General features: G+C 40.9%; 1 pseudogene; it reads right to left on the minus strand.

Annotated features, from left to right (window-relative positions):
- Positions 1 to 14,537: 14,537 nt before the first annotated feature.
- On the minus strand, positions 14,538 to 15,165 carry LOC118663250 (annotated as a pseudogene).
- Positions 15,166 to 21,156: the final 5,991 nt, after the last annotated feature.

Here is a 21,156-nt window from a genome sequence, read left to right on the forward strand (position 1 = left end):
GATTTCACCTGTTTCTTTTTTGGTTTTTCAAATATAGCTACTAGATAATTTTAAATTACATATGAGGTTCATGTTATATTTCTGTTGGACAGCACTTTCCTAACATATAACTTTTAAAACATAAAAATTCCTACATCATTAACATCCCCCAAGCAATTACCATAGTTGTTTTTTTTTTTTAATAACCCAGGATCACATTGAAGTGAAACAGATGTGGGAGCAACTTTGTGTCATGTCATAGGAACCAACTCTGGAGCTAGCTGAGGCCAGAAAAACCTGGTAGCTAGGGGGAGACAATGATTGAACAGCTTCAGGGATATCTCATAAATCAAGATAGGGAGTGCATCTGGGACTCAGGACGGACTGGACTCAGAAAACAAAGTCATCCAGACCCTGCTTGTTGCCTCTGCAGGCACATCTGTTTCATTCTTCTTTCTGTCTGCAGGCTGAGCTTCTCTACCTGCCCTGTTCCCACGGCAGGACCTGCCCATCACACCAGCCCTGGAACTTACCTGTTATAGTGATAGCCACACACAAACTGGAAGGCAGGACCTCAACTCTTCCTGTACCACAAGTTGGTTGTGCTGAGAGAAGGCATCCTCTAAAATGGGACACTCACAGCAAAGGGCCCCAAGAACTGAAACAAAGAGAGGAATTGCAAAATACAACATGAAGAGAACAGTTTGCCTACTTAACAGCTTCTCTCTCAGCTTGAATCAGGTCATGATGGAAAGAACCTAGGGAAAACCAACTTTTCTGGACATAGTTGAGAAGGAATGCTTGTGCTATGGCACTTTAGGTTCCCAATGATGAAGTCATTTCTGTTAAAGCCACCAGAACTGTGCTGTCCAGTAGCCAGAGAAAATCCAGGTCAGGACAGCAAGAACCCAGGAGCACAATCAGAACAGAAGCAGGCAGAGAGGTGATGTGTCTGACTCTTGACCTTCACTACTTTTGAAGAAGTGAAACAGACCAAGAACAAATGAAAAAAGAATGTGAAATAGTTAAATGTGGCGCCTAAGCCTTTCTTTTCCAGGAACTGACATAAGTTCTGTTTGTCTGCCTACATGGAATTGTGGTTAAGCACACATTTCTGAGGGATTGGTTTGGTTTCAATGTTTTCCAGCAGCTGGTAAAAACAGAACTATGAAAGTTCAGTAGTCACAGACTTTGTTTGGGTTTTAAAACAGGAACATGCCCCGGTCGGTTGGCTCGGTTGGTTGGAGCATCACCCCACACACCAAAAGGTTGAGGGTTCAATCCCCAGTCAGGGTGTATACAGGAAGCAACCGATGGATGTGTCTCTCTCAAATCTCTCTCTCTCTCTCTCTCTCTCTCTCTCTCTCTCTCTCTCTCTCTCTCTCCCCCCCCCTTCCCCTTCCTCTCTCTAAAATCAATAAACATATCCTTGGGAGAGGATTGAAAAAATAAACAGGAACATTTTGCAATACTGAATATGTTATTCTTTCATGCCATTATTTTATTTAAAGATGTATTCTTTAAGTAAAACCAATTTTTTGCCACTAACATAAACACTTTAGTTTTCCTTTTTGCTCAAAAACCAGTTCGAGATATTACAATTTTAGAGGGAGGGAGAAAAGGAAGAAAAGAAGAAGAGAGAACATATCACAAATAAAGGGGAAATTTGAGACAGTTACACATGCTCTTCCTGAATGTTCTAGGTCAGTGGTCGGCAAACTCATTAGTCCACAGAGCCAAATATCAACAGTACAACGATTGAAATTTCTTTTGAGAGCCAAATTTTTTAAACTTACACTATATAGGTAGGTACATTGTTATTAACTTAATTAGGGTACTCCTAAGGCTTAGGAAGAGCCACACTCAAGGGGCCAAAGAGCCGCATGTGGCTCACGAGCCGCAGTTTGCTGACCACGGTTCTAGGTGATTACCAAATCCCGTTTCTTCCTTGGACCATGGAGATCTTGCCACAGAGAGCAACAAACAGGAGAGGCAAGAATTTATCTGGAGTAGCTATTTGCATTTGATTTTTTAATATCTTTAAATAATGTGCATGTCCAAATGCTTTTTATTTACCTATAATAATAAAAGTGTAATATGCTAATTAGGCCAGATGTCCTTCCAGACGAAGCCAGGTCTGTGAGGGAAGCCAGGTCCCGGGGTGCCGGAGGGAAGCCGGTGCTGGCAGCCGGGGGAAGGAAGGCCTACTCTTGCATGAATTTCGTGCATCAGGCCTCTAGTTTACACATAAAAGAACTTTACTATGTATGCTTTTGAATTTTTTTATTAGCATATACATCTAATATTATTTTATTTTACTGGATTCGGAGAGATATATAGAAATTAAAAAGGGGTTCCTAAGCTTCTGCTTCTAGCCAAGATGAAATAACAAAAACCAGATTTATGTTACTGCCTGAAATATCACCAGCCCTCCCACAAAAAAAAAAAAAATGGATTAAAAAAAAAAAGGTTTTAAGATACTAGATTTAGGCAACAAAGGACAGTGATCCCCCTCTGAGATGAGAAGCAAACAAGTGAGTGAGCCTTATGACTGCCCCATCTGGTCGCCCTGAGACAGTTTCCAGACTGTGGTGCAGAATAGGGAACAGAAGTGAAGCCTGGTGGGTTTCCTGAATTGTGTAGACAAAGATGAGGTCTGGATTTAATTTGATCAGACAGTGGAGCAATTAATTTTTTCAACAGGGTACTGTTGCAAACAATAGAGCAATCAACTACCAATCAGTAGAGGCTAAACACTGGTTGTGATTCCGACAGAGGAGAGGCAGACAGCTTAACAGAAAGATCAAGGAAAGAGACAGTCAAGCTAAAACCACTGTCATCTAGGATTACTGTGCACATGCCCAGAGCTGCACACATCAGAAGCTTTGCACTGTGGGAGAAATAGATGTCACTAAAATCGTACAACCAAGCCAGCAGACAAATAAGCAAACATCAGTAAGCCTGGGATTGGAGAGGTGAAGTGAAGACTCAGGATCCAGAGTTGTTACAATATCTAAAAAGTTCTCTCTCTCTCTTTTTTTTTTTTTTTCAATAAAAAATTACAATACATGCAAAGAAACAGTGAAGTATGAATGGCTCACAGGGTGGGGGGAAAGCAGACAACAGAAACTCCCTGTGAGAAGGCCCAGATGTCAGAATTAACTGACAAAAACTTCTTAGCAGCCATTCTAGATGTATTTAAAGAACTAAAGGAAGAAAAGGAAGGTCTGATGACAGAGTTTCATCAAATAGAAAAGGTAAAGATAAATTATTTTTTAAAATTTGATCTATAGATATTGATTCAACACACTCTCTCAAAATCCCAGATGGCTTCTTTGCAGAAATTAACATAGTGGGTCTAAAATTTATATGGAAATTCAAAGGACCCAGTCTTGAAGGGAGAAAAAAAAACCAATTTGGAATGATCTCACATCCCAATTTTATAACTTACGTTAATGCTACAGAAATTACGACAGTGTGCACTAGCATAAAAATAGACATATATCAATGGACTACAATTCAGAGTAAAAAATAAACTCACATTTATGATCCAGTGATTTTCAACAAGAGTGCTAAGATAACTCAATGAGGGAAAGAATAGTCTTTTCTACTATATATCTCTTATAACAAACACACTTTAAGTATAAAACACAAAGAGTCAAAAGTAAAATTATGGAAAAAGATATGCCATGCTAATCAAAAGAAAGATGAAGTAGCTACATTAATATTAGAGAAAGCAGATTTCAGAACAAAGAATATTACCAGGGATAAAGAAGGTCATTTTATAATAATAAAGGGTCAATTCATAAAGAGGACAGAATAAACTTAAACATTTGGGCACATGATAACAGAGCTGAAAGATACATGAAATAAAAACTGATAAAATTGCAAGGCAAAAATAAAGATTCCAGGAACCCTCTCTCAATTGTTGGTAGAAAAAGTCAACAGAAAATCAGTAAGGATATGAAAGATTTGAAAAACACAATGAACCAATTGTATCTACTTAACTCATCAGAGTCTACCTCCAAGAAATAATATGTCACATCCATTCCTAATAAAAATTATTGGTAAAGTAGGAATAGAAGGAAATCTCCTCATTCTAAAAAAGGGTGTCTATGAACACTTTCAGCTAGTGTCATACTTAGTGGTGAAAAATTAAAGTCTTTTCCCCTAAGTAGAGACAAAACAAGGATTTCTGTTTTTACAACTTCTAGTCAACAACTATACTGAGATTCAAGCCAGTATGATAAAGAAAAATATAAAATAAACATAGCCAGTTTGAAAATGAACAAGTAAAATTCTTTTTTTTTTTTTACAGATGTCTTGATTGTCTATGTAGAAAATAGAAGTAATCTAATAGAACTAATGAGCAAGTTTAGCAAGGTTGCAAGACACAAGACCAATGGTATTTTTAAAAATTGAATTTTATGAGCTAGCAACTATCATAATTTAAGTTTTAAAATACCATTTACAATAACATCAAAAGTTATAAAAATTTTAAGGATAAACCTGGCAAAGGATGCACAAGGCCTATACATTGAAAACAACAAAACATTGCTAAGAGAACTTAAATGAGACCTAAATAAATGGAGAGATATACTGTGTTCATTGGCTAGAATATTCAATAGTGTTAAGATGCCAATCCTCCCCAAATTGATTCATAGATTCAACATAACTTATAATCAAAATCCGAGCAGATTTTTTATAGAAATTAAGAAGTTGACTCTAAAATTCGCATGCAAACGTAAAGAATCTATGTAGCCAAATCAAATTTTTTAATTTTTAATTGATTTTTAGAGAGAGAGGAAGGGAGAAAGGCTAGAGATAGAAACATTGATGAGAGAGAAACATCAATTAAACATCAATTTAGCTGCCTCCTGCGCGCCCCCTGCTGGGGATCAAGCCTGCAACCTGGACATGAAACTAGACCACCTTCTTACATCACACACAAGAATAAATTAAAAATGGGTTAAAGACTTAAATGTTAGACTCAAAACCATAAAAATCCTAGAAGAAAACATAGCAGTAAAATCCTGGATATTTCTCAGAGCAATACCTTTTCTGATATATTGCCTTGGGCAAGAGAAACGAAAGAAAAATAATCAAATGAGACTACCTCAAACTAAAGAGATTTTGCACAGCAAAGAAAACCATCAACAAAATAAAAAGAATCCCACTGAGTGGGAGAACATATTCATCACTGATACATCTGATAAGGGGTTAATTTCCAAAATATATAAAGAACTCATACCACTCAACAAAAGGAAGACAAACAATCTAATTAAAAAATGGGCAAAGGACCTGAATAGACACTTCTCCAAAGAGCACATACAGATGGCCAAGAGACAAATGAAAAAATGCTCAAAGTCACCAATCATCAGATAGATGCAAATTAAAACTTACAATGAGTTAAAACTGCCAGAATGGCTACCATTAATAATCAATAAATTAACAAACTACTGGTTAGGATGTGAACAAAACGGAACTCTAGTACACTGCTGGTGGGAATGCAGACTGGTGCAGCCACTGTGAAAAACAGAATGGAATTTCCTCAAAAAATTAAAAATGGAAATGCCGTTTGACCCAGTGACCTCACTTCTGGACATACTAGAGGCCCGGTGCACGAAATATTGTGCACAGGTAGGGTCCCTAGGCCTGGCCAGTGATCAGGGCCGATTGGAGCCTTCCTGCTATTGGCCAGGGCCTCCCTCCCTGGCTGCCAGCTGCCAGCCGGGGCCTTCCTTCATTCCACGCCACCCCCTGGTGGTCAGTGCACGTCATAGCGAGCAATCGAACTCCTGGTCTCCCAGTTGAACTCCCAAGGGGAAAATTTGCATATTTGGCTTTTATATATATAGATATCCTAAGAATCCCAAAACACCAATCAGAGAGAATACATGCACCCTTATGTTCATAGCAATGTTACTTACAATAGCCAAGACCTAAAAAAGCCCAAGTGCCCATCAGTAAGTGAGTGGATAAAAAGGCTATGGTACATTTACACAATGGAATACTATGCAGCTGTAAAAAGGAAGGGTCTCTTACCCTTTTCAACAGCATAGATGGACCTGGAGAGTATTATGCTAAGCAAAATAAGCCATTCAGAGAAAGACAGATATCACATGATCTCGCTTATATGTGGAATCTAATGAACAAAATAAACTTATGAACAAAATAGGTCCAGGGGCATGGATGCATGGAATAGACTGACAGATCTCAGAGGGGAGGGGGGTCGGGGGACAGGAAGAGATTAACCAAAGAACTTGTATGCATATGGTCACAGACAATAGTGTGGTGAAGGCCTGGCTGGTGTGGGGGCTGGGTGTAGAGGGCTAAGGTGAGGAAAATGGGGGACCTCTATAATACTGTCAACAATTTAAAAAATGAAAAAGATAATATTCAAACATCATTAGGATGAGTCACATTGAGTAACCAGTTTAAGGAGCAGAAGTCAAAAGCTATTTCAAGTCTCCCACTTTGTACCATTTCAGAATAGGATCTATATCCCTTTCTAGAATTTAACATTCTCCTTTTCAGCTGAAATTCATTTTTTCCACATATTTTCAATAGACCTTGTCCATATATATATATATATATATATATGCACACACACTCTGAAACTTTTATTGTTAAAAGTATTACATAAGTCCTCTTTATTCCCCTATTGATCTCTTCTAGCTTGCCCCTGCCTCTCCCAGGCCTTCACCACCCTATTGTCTGTGTCCATGGGTTATGCACATATGCATACAGGTTATCGTATTTTTCCGTGTATAAGACACTATTTTTTCTAAAATGTTAGACTGAAAATCGAGTGGCATCTTATACATGGAAGTCAGCCAGGGAGGGAGCTGCTCAGGTGCATAGCTGCGCATACCTTGTCAAACAGGCTTCCTCCAATCACGAGCCTTATTGTTACTGTTGTCAGCTGATGCCATAATTGGAAGTGGAGGTGGAGAGTGTGCAGATGCAACAGGGCCTGAGCGCTCTGAGCCCATAAAGATGTCAAAAAATAAAAAGATAAATACTGGTAAGCGATTGTCTTACTCTGCAAAATTCAAACTGAATGTAATCAGCTATGCAAAAGAGCATGGAAATAGAGCTGCAGAGAGACAATTTGGACCTCCTCCCACTGAGTGTATGATCAGACAGTGGAGAAAACAGGAAGAACAACTCCTTAAGATGCCAAAAAAGAAGAAGGCCTTCAGAGGAAAGGCAGCAAAATGGGCAAACTTGGAGCAGAGGCTTAAGACTTGGATTATGGAGCAGCGCCAGAGTGGCTTATGTGCGTCAACCAAGCTTATTCAATGTCAGGCAAGAATGTTTGCAAGCAAAATGAACATTGTTGATTTTACAGGAAAGGCAAAATGGTGCTTCAATTTCATGAGGAGAGAAGGGTTGGCCATGAAAACATGAACAAAGTTAGCTCAGAAAATGCCACCAGTTTATGAGGATTATCTCACATATATAGACAGTGACTCAGAAGACAGCAGTGATACAATAGAAGTTGAAGAATTTGATATGCTGAGGTTCGAAAGTCTATTCCATGCTTATATGTCTCTGGATCTATTTTGTTCATCAGTTTATTTTGTGTCTTATCTATTATATTTAAAGAGGGAAAACTCCCTGGGGCCAGAAAATCCTCCTGATCCTTGGTTCAATCAGGGGTTTCAAATGCTCTCTGTCAAATGAGTATTGAAAGGTCACCAGTAGCTACCCCAAGGTTTTAAAAGCTTAATATTGAAATTCTCCCTCTGACCTGACATTGGAGGGTAGAGGGAGTATCAGAAATAAAAATAATGGACCAGGACTTAGTTTATTTAAAACTGGTTAAAACTAAGTTTGGTGCTTTGAATTGTTTTAGGAGTAATCACAAAGATGAGGTTCAGTGGTGGAAGCAAAGAGGTGCATGAGAGAGCTGTAAGTATCCTATCATCTTCATAGCATCTCTCCAGCAGCTGACCCACAAAGCAATATTTTTGTGTGAAAAAAATGGTCCTTTTCTCAATATTATTGAGTAAAATCTATCTCATCTTAAAGATTTGTAAGTTGATATGATATCTAAGTAACAACTGTGGTTTTACTATGAAATATTATCCTGATTTCAGCCAGATTACTACCTCTAAACATTTCTTAGGCAAAAATGCTGCAGCCAGCCCACTTTTGTTCCATGATATAAGTTAAAATTACCTAAACTTTTACAATCCAACACTGCTCTATTTTCTTTACTGTCCAATTCTAGGGACCCAGGGACACTATGATCATTAAAGTGTTGAAGATTTTAGGTATCCAGGTATCAGTTAAAAGTTATAAAATTTTAAGCCTACACTTACCAAATATACCAGTTATTAAGCACTTTACGTGTGATTTCCTTTTTTAAAAATATGTTTTTATGTATCTCAGAGAGAGGAAGGGAGAGGGAGAGAAGGAAACATCAATGATGAGAGAGAATCATTGATTGGCTGCCTCCTGCAGGCCCCCACTGGGGATTGAGCCCATAACCCCAGCATGTGCCCTGAGTGGGAATCAAACCATGATCTCCTGAAAAAAGAAAGAAAGAAAATTTTTAAAAAGTGACCTCCTGGTTTATAGGTTGACGCTCAACCACTGAGCCATACCGGCCAGCTGTGTTATTTCCTTTACTACTCACAATTATTAATAATATCTACCTTTGCTATGATTGCCCTGGTTTTATAGATGAGGAAATAAGACATCATGGGAAAATCAGAGGCTGGGAGATCTGGGCTGGAACCACCACCTTCTTCAAACTTCCTGGTGACCTTGGGCAGGTGTCCTTGGACATTTCACTGGCTCTTCATTTGCAAAGAAACCTCTCTGGGTGGCTTTATTTTAGTTAGTTAGTTAGTTAGTTAGTTTATTGGGTTGACATTGGTTAATAGAATCATAGGAGAACCAAGATGGCGGCATAGGTTAACGCCGGAGTTTGCTGCTTTGAACAACTACTTCAAAAGTGAAACTAAAAGACAGAAGGGACATCACCCAGAACCACAGGAACGCTGGCTGAGTGGAAGTCCTACAACTAGGAGGAAAGAGAAACGCATACGGACACTCAGAGGAGGCGCAGTGCTGAAGTCAAATTCTGAGGTGCGGAGTGCGCGGAGCGGGCTGGCGGCGGAGGGCGCGGTTGGCGTTTTCAATCGGGAGGGAGCCGCAGACTCTGAGCTCCAGATCCGGGCGAGTCTTTAGGGACCCAGACTCAAACGGGAGAAGCGGGACTGTCTGGCTTCGGTCAGAGCGAGTGCAGCTTTCTCTCCAAGGTGTGCAGCGGGTGCTGGGACTCAGAGAGGCAGAGCCCCTGGGGACGGGACTGAGAGCCGCCATAACTGCTCTCTCCGGCCCACCCTGTTGATCCTGTGCGACCCGCCCCGCCCAAGCCCTGCACACAGGCTTTTGCCGGATAGCCTCAGGCAAATGCCAGATTAGCACCTCCCTAGAGGACAGAGGTTCTCTCACTGCTGACACAGCTGATTCTCATAGCCACCTGGCCTGGAGGTCAAACCCTCCCTGGTATTAGCTACAACAATCAAGGTTTAATTATAAGACTGCGCACAAAGACCACTAGGGGGTGCACCAAGAAAGCATAACAAAATGCGGAGACAAAGAAACAGGATAAAATTGTCAATGGAAGATATAGAGTTCAGAACCACACTTTTAAGGTCTCTCAAGAACTGTTTAGAAGCTGCCGATAAACTTAATGAGATCTACAAGAAAACTAATGAGACCCTCGATCTTATATTGGGGAACCAACTAGAAATCAAGCATACACGGACTGAAATAACGAATATTATACAGACTCCCGACAGCAGACCAGAGGAGCGCAAGAATCAAGTCAATGATTTGAAATTCGAGGAAGCAAAAAACACCCAACCGGAAAAGCAAAATGAAAAAAGAATTCAAAAATGAGAGGATAGTGTAAGGAGCCTCTGGGACAGCTTCAAGCGTACCAACATCAGAATTATGGGGGTGCCAGAAGATGAGAGAGAGCAAGATATTGAAAACCTATTTGAAGAAATAATGACAGAAAACTTCCCCCACCTGGTGAAAGAAATGGACTTACAGGTCCAAGAAGCGTGGAGAACCCCAAACAAAAGGAATCCAAAGAGGACCACACCAAGACACATCATAATTAAAATGCCAAGAGCAAAAGATAAAGAGAGAATCTTAAAAGCAGCAAGAGAAAGAAACTCAGTTACCTACAAGGGAATACCCATACGACTGTCAGCTGATTTCTCAACAGAAACTTTGCAGGCCAGAAGGGAGTGGCAAGAAATATTCAAAGTGATGAATGCCAAGAACCTACAACCAAGATTACTTTATCCAGCAAAGCTATCATTCAGAATTGAAGGTCAGATAAAGAGCTCCACAGATAAGGAAAAGCTAAAGGAGTTCATCACCACCAAACCAGGATTATATGAAATGCTGAAAGGTATCCTTTAAGAAGAGGAAGAGGAAGAAAAAGGTAAAGATACAAATTATGAACAACAAACATACATCTATCAACAAGTGAATCTAAGAATCAAGTGAATAAATAATCTGATGAACAGAATGAACTGTTGATTATAATAGAATCAGGGACATAGAAAGGGAATGGACTGACTATTCTTGGGGGGGAAAGGGGTGTGGGAGATGCAGGAAGAGACTGGACAAAAATCGTGCACCTATGGATGAGGACAGTGGGTGGGGAGTGAGGGCGGAGGGTGGGGCGGGAACTGGGAGGAGGGGAGTTATGGGGGGGAAAAAGAGGAACAAATGTAATAATCTGAACAATAAAGATTTAATTAAAAAAAAAATAGAATCATATAGGTTTCAAGGGTATCTTTCTATGATACATGCTCTCCAACACCCAAAGTCAAATCATCTTCTGTCACCAAATATTTGGCTCTCTTTACCCCTCCCAAGTTCCACCCCCCCCTCCACCCCCCCCCCCCCCCCCCCCCCCGCCCTTTCCCTCTAGTAACCACCATACTGTTTTCTGTGTCTATCAGTTTCAGTTTTATAATCCTGGTGGTTTCTAACATCTAACATTAGATGGCAGTGACTCTAAGCTAACAGCCCTTGTAGGTCCACTGTGCTCCTATTAAGCAGTGGAAAGGAAGCATCTGTGTTACAGAGACTTAGAGATGAAAGGAACATCTTTTACTGCCTTGTGAACTGCTCCAATAGGAGGTTTTATTTCCGGATGACATCCACTTACTACACAAAAGAGAAATGATTACATTGCTTGAGGAAGTACACACTAAAATAGCATAGAATTTATGTAGCAGTGAGAGCGTGCCATTTTGGAGAGATGGCTGTATTATTAGTATCTAATTACCTTTCCTTGGTAGTTAGAGAATCATGTGACTTGTTAACTCTAAGGCCTCTTAGCTCACAAAGGCATGGTTTTAGAGGTGGTATAGGTCTGAAGATACTATTGTGAGAGTGCTATGACTAAGGCATCTCAGACAATACATGTAAATTATTAACTCCAATTCTAAGCACTCTGTTATTATTAAAGTTAGAGTCCATAACTAGGGAATCCAGGTGATGGCGAATGGAGTCAGAGAAAAGGCAGGGCCTACCAATCAGGTCTAAAATTTCCCCAAAACATTTCTGTGCATCTAATAGTATTTATTTGATGGAATATACTTATTTTCCATAAAAAGGATATTTTTGTTTTCTTATCTAATATTTAACTCAGAACATAGCAGATATTCAGTGAATCTCAAGCTGGTTTGGCTCAGTGGCTAGAGGGTTGCCTGTGGAATGAAGGGTTCCAGGTTTGATTCCAGTCAAGGGCACATGTCCGGGTTTCGGGCTCAATCCTCAGTAGGGGGCGTGCAGGAGGCAGCCAATCAATGATCCTCTCTCATCATTGATCTATCTCCCCCTCTCCCTTTCTCTCTGAAATCAATAAAAATCTATTTTTTTAAATGGTGTCCCCTCAAAAAAATGTATAAAAGCCCTAACCCCCAGTACTTCAGAATGTGACCAAATTTGGAAATTTACAGAGGTAATCAAATTAAAATGAGGTCATTAGGGTGGGCCCTAATCCAATATGACTTATAAAAAGGGGAAATTTGGACACAGAGACAGATATGCACAAAGGGAAGACTATGTGAAGAGACAGGGGTTGAAGATAGCCATCAACAAGCCAAGGAGAGAGACCAGAAGCAAATTCACCCTTCATGCCTTCAGAGTGAGCACAGCCCTGCTAACACCTTACCTCCGACTTCTGGCCTCCAGAACTGGGACACAATCAATGTCTGCTGTTCTAGGCCACCCAGCTTGTGGGACTTGCTACCGCAGCCCTAGCAAACTAATACAGCTGGGATTTATGACTTTCCTCTTCCACAGTACGGTCTGCCTTCCTCGGTTGTTTCCCACCCCTAGCTCAATGGGTTACTTTTCTACGTGAGGAAGCCCAAACCTTACTTAGGGTCTAGATTTTCAGCCAAAACTATGAAGCCCTTGGGCATAAAAATCCTGAAAAGGAAAAACCTGAAGCCATTTTATCTTCTCATTCAATGCAATCAGCATTGTGTCCCTGCTGCAAACTTCACTCTGAGTATTTAAACAAGTGATGATTAAGGACCCACCACCTAATTCCAGAGTGACGGGTTAGTTTTCTTTGAAAGCAGGAGCCTGACTTACAGCGCAGACTTCAGAGCCTAGGCTCAGCACAACCAACCTTTGATGTTTCTGTTCTCCTTTGACCCAGAATAGAAAAAAAAGAAATAGAAAGCAGAAGGGTAGAGTTTAGAGTGACACTATCTCACTCTTCAGGCAGGTTCAGGGTCAACGGACAGTGGAGTAGGAAGTCTGAGTCAACCCAGCAGCTGAAGGGTCCACAGTCCTTGCTGCATGATTGTTAATGGCTCCAGCAGGTGCAATAGGAGCAGCCCCAGGTGAGTCATTTTTCTATTGACTCAGGCCCTCCCATTTATGGGTTAGCTGGATCTAGTTAATGACTTTTATCAAGAGTGGACAGGGCACACAGACACAGACAACAGTATGTTGATAGCCCGAGGGAAAGGGGGAGCAGGGATGGAAAGAGACTTTACTTTGGGCGATGGGTGCATGATGCAGTGTGCAGATGATGTTTTGTGGAGTTGTACTTTTGAAACCTGTATGGTTTTGTTAGCTAATGTCACCCCAATAAACTAAAAAAAAAAAAAAGAAGAAGAAGAGTGGGCAAGGTTGAGCAGAATGGGTGAAGGTGGTCAAAAGGTATAAACTTCCAGTTGTAAACTAAATAAGTTCTGGGGATATAATGATGTAACGTACACATGTTATTTCCTTAGTTAATAATACTGTATTGTATACTTGAAAGTTGCTAGGAGAGTAGATCTCTAAAGTTCTCACAAGGGAAAAAATTTGTAACTGTGTGTGGTGATGGATATTAACTAGACTTACTGTGGTGACCATTTTGTAATGTATACCTATATTGTGCACCTGAATCTAATATATGTCAATTATACATCGATTTAAAAATAGAAGCATAGTGTAAAAAAATAGTAAATCCACTACAAAAGGTATACCTGGATCCTGAGTCCAGAGATATCTTGTTTAAACAAAAAAAGAATGTATGCTCAAGGATATGACCACCAGCCTGTTGATAAGTAAAGGCTGGTATCCTAAAAAGGAAAGAAAAAATAAACTAAAGTCTTGATGTGCATTAACCAAACTTGCACACCCTAATTATTTACCAAATAGAGGTTGGAAGTCAGATGTCCAGACAGGGTCCAGTATTCTATTTCTTTTGCCAACTCTTACTTTATAGGCAATAGATCATCAGAACACTTTATGTTTTAAAGTAGTCCTGTTGTTGTTTTTATAATTGCCACTACTTTTTCCACCTATTTATTCTTCCCACAAATTTTAGAATTATTTTGTTCCATTCCTTCTAGTTTCTTTTTTTTTTTTTTTAGAATCTATTGGTATAGCTGTATCTATGTGTATATATATATATACATATATATATATATGATGTTATTATCTTTTTAAATGGTACATTTAAAACTTTTTCCTATAGCTCCAAAGCTTCATAATTATATTTACTTAAATTCTATCTCTATTCTTGGACATTTAAGTTATGTTATCTTATTCACAATTTAAATAATTCCATAACAAATATCTTCATGCATATAATCTTTTCAAATTGTGGATTATCTCTTTAGAGTAATTTTTCTGAGGTAAAAATTATTGGGTCAAAGAAATGGGAGCATTCTTAGGGGTTTGGTACAGAATGGCAAATTGCTTTAGAAAAAGGTTATAACAATTTACACTCCCCACTAGTAATGTATACAGATAATACCACCATTACCCTAGAACTGCCTGTTATATTTTGTGTATTTCAATTGGAAAACAGTTATACCTTATATTTTTGTTTGACCTGTACTTCTTTGATTACTAGTGATGTTGGACATTTTACCATCTATGAATTATGGATTACTCATGTCCTTTATTCATTTATATATTGGAGTCATTTTTTCTACTAACTTTGTGAGAGTTTGTTTGTTTGGGGTTGTTTTAGGAATTAACAGTCAGTTTTATTAGTCTCAGCCCAGAAGTCCATGAGTCTTGAGGACCTCTGTGTAGCTGTCAGTTTTCTTCTCCACATTCTTTTCAGTCTGTTCCGAGCCTCATGCGCTGCTTTTTCTTCCCGAAATGGATCTTGGCCTTTTCCTTCCTCTTCTCCTCCAGAGTGGCTGTAACTGCCTGGTACTTCACAGGCAACCTCCTGAGCCAGGCGCCCTGGGTAGGCAAACTTCTATGTAGGCTTCATATGCACATCCTTCAGGGCAGCAGGAACCACCGTTCGCGTTTTCTTGTCTAAGGGCGGCAGGATCCCATCAAACACCTTGAGGTGGTCCCAGGAGGCGAGGCCTCCCTGGGCCTTGTGCGGCAGCATGCATTGCAAGGTCCGCCAAAAAGATGAGGCTCAGGGAGCCGAAGTGCGAAAGCTTGTGGAATGGTTGGTGTTCATCCGCTGGCGGAGGAAGGTCAAGGACTTCAACTTGTTTTTGTATAAAATGCCAGAAATGTCAAGGCCCTCACAGCACACAACCACTACCTTCCAACTCAGCAGGATCTACTTGGCCACAATAGTCGCCAGGTGGCCAGGAGATGGCATCCGCCATCGAGCTCTAGGGTCTGGCCCGGCCTTCTTCTGCACCTGCCTGGCATAACCAACTTTGTGAGTTCTTGAGTGTTTAGCTCGTTACAATGAATGCTATGGTGTGCCACCCAGAACCTCGTTGAAGATGAAAGCTCTCATTCCCCCACTGCTATGCAGTGTAACTGCTACCATTTTGCAACTGCTTCCCTCTCTGGTTTTCAGGAAAGGGAGTGCCTTGCCTGAGCCCCCTCTCTGGCCCTCCCAAGGATCTGTGCAGTGGAGACCAAATTTCTTGACTTAATTTGAGACGATTCTGAAGGGCCATCTAAGCCTCAGCTGCTGCTGTGTCACCTCTCAGCTTCTCCCAGTCCTGCAACACTCAATCCCTTGTGGATGCTATTTCTAGAACCCTTCCTATTAAATTTTCTTGCAGCTTTATTGAGGCATAATTGACAAATCAAATATTGTAAGATATGTAATTCTTTTACATGTGTATGCATTGTGGAAGGATTCCCCTATCAAGTTAACACAACTCACCTCACATATTTACCTTTTTGTGTGTGAGAGAGAACATTTAAGTTGTACTCTTTTAGCAAATTTAGCAAATTTCAATTATACAATACAGTGTTGTTAACTACTAGAGGCCCAGTGCATGAAAATTTGTGCACTGGGGGGGGGGGGGGGGGTGTCCCTCAGCCCGGCCTGCCCCCTCTCACAGTCCCAGAGCCCCCAGGGGATGTCCTGCAGGAGGCAATCGGGCTGATCAGCCAGGCTGATCAGAGGAAAGCGCTGCCCCCAGCACCCCGCTGTGGCTCCCTGAGTCCCAGGCCTCGCAGCCTCCAGGGCTCACAGCTGCCTGAGCCCATGGCTGCCTGAGCCCTGGGCCTCATAGCTGCTGTGGCTTTGTCCGGATGGATGTCAGGAAGATGTCAGCTCTAATTAGCATATTACCCGTTTATTAATATAGATGGTCATTATGGTCATCATGTTATATATTAGATCCTCAGACCTTATCCATCTTATATATGAAAGTTTGTATGCTTTTACCAACCTCTTCTTATTTTTTAAAATGTATTTTATTGATTTTTTTACAGAGAGGAAGGGAGAGGGAAGAGGGATAGCGAGTTAGAAACATCAATGAGAGAGAAACATCCATTCAGCTGCCTTTTGCACGCCCCCTACTGGGGATGTGCCCACAACCCAGGTACATGCCCTTGGCCAGAATCGAACCTGGGACCCTTGAGTCGCAGGCTGACACTCTATCCACTGAGCCAAACCAGCTAGGGCCAACCTCTTCTTATTAACCAACCTTTTCTACTCTCTGTTTCTGTGAGTTTGCCTTTTTTTTTTTTAATTCTGCATACAAGTGAGTGTTTGTCTTTCTCTGTCTGGCTTATTTCATTTGGTCTAATGCCTTCCGGTTTCATCCATGTTGTTGCAAATGACAGAATTTCTTTCTTTTCATGCTAATATTTGTGTGTGTGTGTGTGTATGTCAATGTGTGTGTGTGTACACCATATTTCCTAGTCATCATTGCAACATTAATAGGCACTTAGAGCCAAAAAACTCCTTGCGCAAAGCTTCATCTAAGCCTGTTGCCAGGAAACCTGATTTATTTCTCATTGACCTGTGATTATTTCCCAATTCTTTTCTTTTTTCTTTTCTTTTTTTTTTTTTTTTTTGCCTTTTTGTTATTTGCAGATGCTGAATTTCAAAATATCATACAATCTTTTCTCTATGTAATTTCTTCTAAATTTAAAAGACCCCCTCACCTGCATACACCAGAGGTTTGATTAACATCCAGTTCTATTTTCTTCTAGTCTTCCTATGGTTGCCATATTTTTAATTACATCCTAATTCTAATGAACTTAATTTTTAGTGAAGGATTTGGAACAAATGCATATATGCCATTTATTGACTCAGCCTCTATTTCTCCTTTCACTTGCAATGCCACTGTTATGTTTTAAATGGAGGCTGTGTTCTTACCATGGCTGCAGCTGTAAGAAGACTGCCGATGAGCCACCGCTTGGAAATGATTTCCGACGCTATCAACAATTTCCTCCCTGTGCATGGGTTTCTCAAGTGTTGTTGCCCAGTCAATGAAGAGTTTTGGCCAAGTACCCGCACTGTTCACCCCACAGCACAGCACAGCACATTGCCGTGTTTAAGAAGAAGATTGAATCCCAACACTGACCCTCCTTTACCTTCCAAGAAATTTACCCCTACCAATGAGCTGGCAACTTTGCCCCCAAATACCAAGGGAAACTTTAAATTCAGTACAGATGCCCATGTTTGTTGCCAAATCTCCAAGAAAACATTCACAATTACACTTCTCAATTAAACCAAATATTGCAAATGAGGGAGGGAAAGAGTATTAAGTTAAGGTCAGGATTTTATTGTCCAGTAAGTGTACTTTTGTGTGTGTTGCCAAGTGAGGATAATATGCCTTTTTAATACACAGTCAGCATTCATGTTTTGCCAAGCAGGCATGAGGCTTATTTCAAAAGATCCCAGTATATTTTGTGCCAACCAAGAAGTTGTTATTCAGATCTATCTGCAGAACCTTAGCCAATGGGTATGGTATTATTTGTGTGTGCTTTCCTCATAAGTGTTCATGAGAAACCTTTTTATAACTTGTCCCAAACTAGAATTTCTAAACATTCCTGAATGGATTTCACAGGTTCAACGCGTAAGTGTGGTCTAAACCTCTGTAACCAAGTGAGGAGCCGTAACATTCAGAGTGTGGTTTTCCACAAACCATGTCCTGGGTTAAGGGATGTGAGAGGAGTTGTCTAGTGCATTCATACACATCACACAACACTCAAGCAGTTCGAGATCTCCAGTATTAAAATCCACATAGTAGAGAGTTTGGGTGGCATTGGAAAGAGGGTGATAAAGCTATTCTCACTAATGCATCCCTTTGTTCATACTAGAGAGCCCACCTCACTGCCCAGACTGCCTTGGTAGAAACTCACCAGGTAAACATACTTTCTTCCCACGAGCCCCACTTTTTCCTCACTCAATAACATTTGTCCTTTAAATTCCTTTTATTCTCTCCCATTTCTTGGTAGTACCATATTTCCCAACTCCCACCCCCAAAACCTAAACCTCCTCTGGTGTCACAAATTTTCCCAGCTCCCTCCATGAGCTGTAAACCAAAGCGATTCTCATCTCTGCTTCTACCTGCTGCTAAGTAGAGATTAGATGCGGTGGGGAAAAAGGAGTTTGTGGTGATTTTCCATTTCTTAGATGTAATTTGCTTATTTTTTTCTTTCTTTTCTTTTCTTTGGTTGTTTCCAAGTATATATATTTTTAATTACACTTAGCTGGCACTGCAAGATTTAATCTCTTGACCATTGCCCTCTTTGGGTTTTCATATTGACTCAAATCTCCATTAAAATCCTTGCTAGAATGTGAGAGTTTATTATGGAAAAGGTATTGGTTCCACTCTGCCCTTGACTTACATGACAAGGCCTCGTCTATCAATTTGGCATTGGTAGGAGCCAGGCCAAAGGACCCTTCCCTAATTCCTGAGTAATTCTAGTGTTGCCAGTGGAAAGAGGGTTCTTCCATGGAGTCAGGAGAAAAGCATTTCAGGGGTGCATGCACAGGAGAATGAGGTGTGGTGGAAGATTTATTGGAGCGAAAACAAAGGACTGCTTCCAGGTGCCTGCTGTCTCGTTCACGACCAGATGGCTCAGCTCTGTCTCTGGGGCTGCAAAGCCTGCACTTGTCCTCAGCAAGCTCAGGAGAACCAGGCCCCAGAAATGCAGAACTTCTCTGCGTCTCATTTCCGGATCTGCACGTCTTCTGCCAGGGCTGCCAAGGCTGCGCTTGGGCCCAGGCAGCTGCCAGGCCCACACAGCTGCTCTGAAAAGAGAGCATGCGAATGAAGGCAAACAAATGAGTGAACCTTAGTTAAGCTTTGATTATATTTCCTTGAATTTGGGAAGGGGTAAACTTTCTTTCAAACTAACCAATCTTGTTCCTGGCTCTTTGCAGGCTTCTGCTGGGCCCTCTCCCTAACCAATCCCTTTTCTGGATCTTCAGGAGTTTCATGTCTCTTATTCAATTTGATCCTTTTCTCAGGCTAGATATCTCCCCTTTATGTTGCCATCTTGGCTCCTACTATGCATGCCTCCAAGCTTTGCCTTGTCATCTGGTTTCTACTGCACATGAGCTTACCTCCCTCTGCGCCATCTTGGTTTCTACTGCACATGAACCTCGCAAAGGAATTTCTCCCAGTTTTATTTCTCCCTCTGATAATCCCGGTGGCCAATTATCCCCCTGGAGAGGTTAGAAAGCCAGTTCTTCCTGCCCACTCTGGGATTAAGTCCCTCCCCTTCATGGGAGGATGTGGCTGTCCCCTGGGGAGCCTGTGAATGCTGCAACTTCCTAGTGAATCAAGTTTAATGTCCAATTCAGTTCCCTAGTAGATTAGGCTTAATGTCTGATTCCATTTGTTCCCTTCCTTTATTAATAACTAGCCAGCTACCTACACTAACATAACCACATCATTTTGATGCCATTGATGTATTTCCACTGAAAGATATATTCTCACTTCTCCTCACCTCACTATTTGCTCCCCTCTATAACTGCTGTTTAAGTGTGTAGATCAAACTTGCTGCCTGCGGGCCGCATGCGGCTCATAACAAATATTTTTGCAGCCCAGCCAATGGAACGGTATGTAAGAAATGTTTTTTGTTTTTTGGTTTTTGTTTTTTTTTTAAATATATATATTTTATTGATTTTTTACAGAGAGAAAGGGAGAGAGATAGAGAGCTAGAAACATCGATGAGAGAGAAACATCGATCAGCCGCCTCCTGCACATCTCCCACCGGGGATGTGCCCACAACCCAGGCACATGCCCCCGACCGGAATCGAACCCGGGACCCTCCAGTCCGCAGTCCGACGCTCTATCCACTGAGCCAAACCGGTTTCGGCAAGAAATGTTTTAATAAAAAAAATTTGTAACTTAATTTTTACAATATCCTTTTATACATAATTATTAATAACGAACTACAACGTTCGCTAACGAATGATTACTATAATCGTGTTGCCTTCAGTTCCCTTACAGCAGTTCTCAATCTGTGGGTCGAGACCCCTTTGGGGGTCGAATGACCCTTTCACAAGGGTCACCTAAATACATCCTGCATATCAGATATTTACATTACGATTCATAACAGTAGCAAAATTACAATTATGAAGTAACAATGAAAATAATTTTATGGTTGGGGGTCACCACAACATGAGGAACTGTATTAAAGGGTGGTGGCATTAGGAAGATTGAGAACCACTGGTCTAGGAGATCCATCTGCCACCAGAACTATGATTCCCAGCATTCCTGGTGCTCCCCACGCTCTGGGCTTCTGCTTCCGGTCCTGGGGTAGCCACTGTACCTAATCTGAGAAGTGACTAAAAGTCATACTCATAGATGACCCAAGAGGCCTTGGCTGAGACATTATGACAATTTCCTAGAAAAGTTTCAACATGTTCCTGGCAATCCTGTTGAAGAATAAAGTGCCACACAATGTACGTATTTGACAAAGGCATGACTCAGACCGCCATTACACCAATACCTTTAGCATTCTTCTCCAAGACCCAGTAAAACTACCCTACTTACCCCTGACTCATGACACATCTAAAATATTTTGTCTTGTATATACAATGTTGGAGAGCCTCATGGACCTGATCACCTCTTGTATATGCCTGAAGGGTAAACTCAGCATAAGGTCCTGATTTCATGAGGAGATTGTCTAAAACCCTGGAAGTGTACTACTGAAAGGCAGGGCAGAGCAGCTAGGTGATTCAGCAGTCCCTCACCCTGGTAGAAGTCGATTTATGTAGCTATGAATGTTTACCCCACCAAAAAAATCTCCACGACTGTCAATGGCATCTTGTGGGAGAAACTACTAGTAGTTAATTACCCTTAGTTCCATACTGAGTTTAAACTGAGTACATGGCTATCCAGCTAGAGACTACATTTCCCAGATACGCATGAGGCTAAGTGTGGCCACGTGAATCATTTACTAAGTGACTAAGCAACAAGCAACTTCCTT

This window comes from Myotis myotis, unplaced genomic scaffold, assembly GCF_014108235.1.
Source record: "Myotis myotis isolate mMyoMyo1 unplaced genomic scaffold, mMyoMyo1.p scaffold_m19_p_9, whole genome shotgun sequence".
Lineage (NCBI taxonomy): Eukaryota > Metazoa > Chordata > Mammalia > Chiroptera > Vespertilionidae > Myotis > Myotis myotis.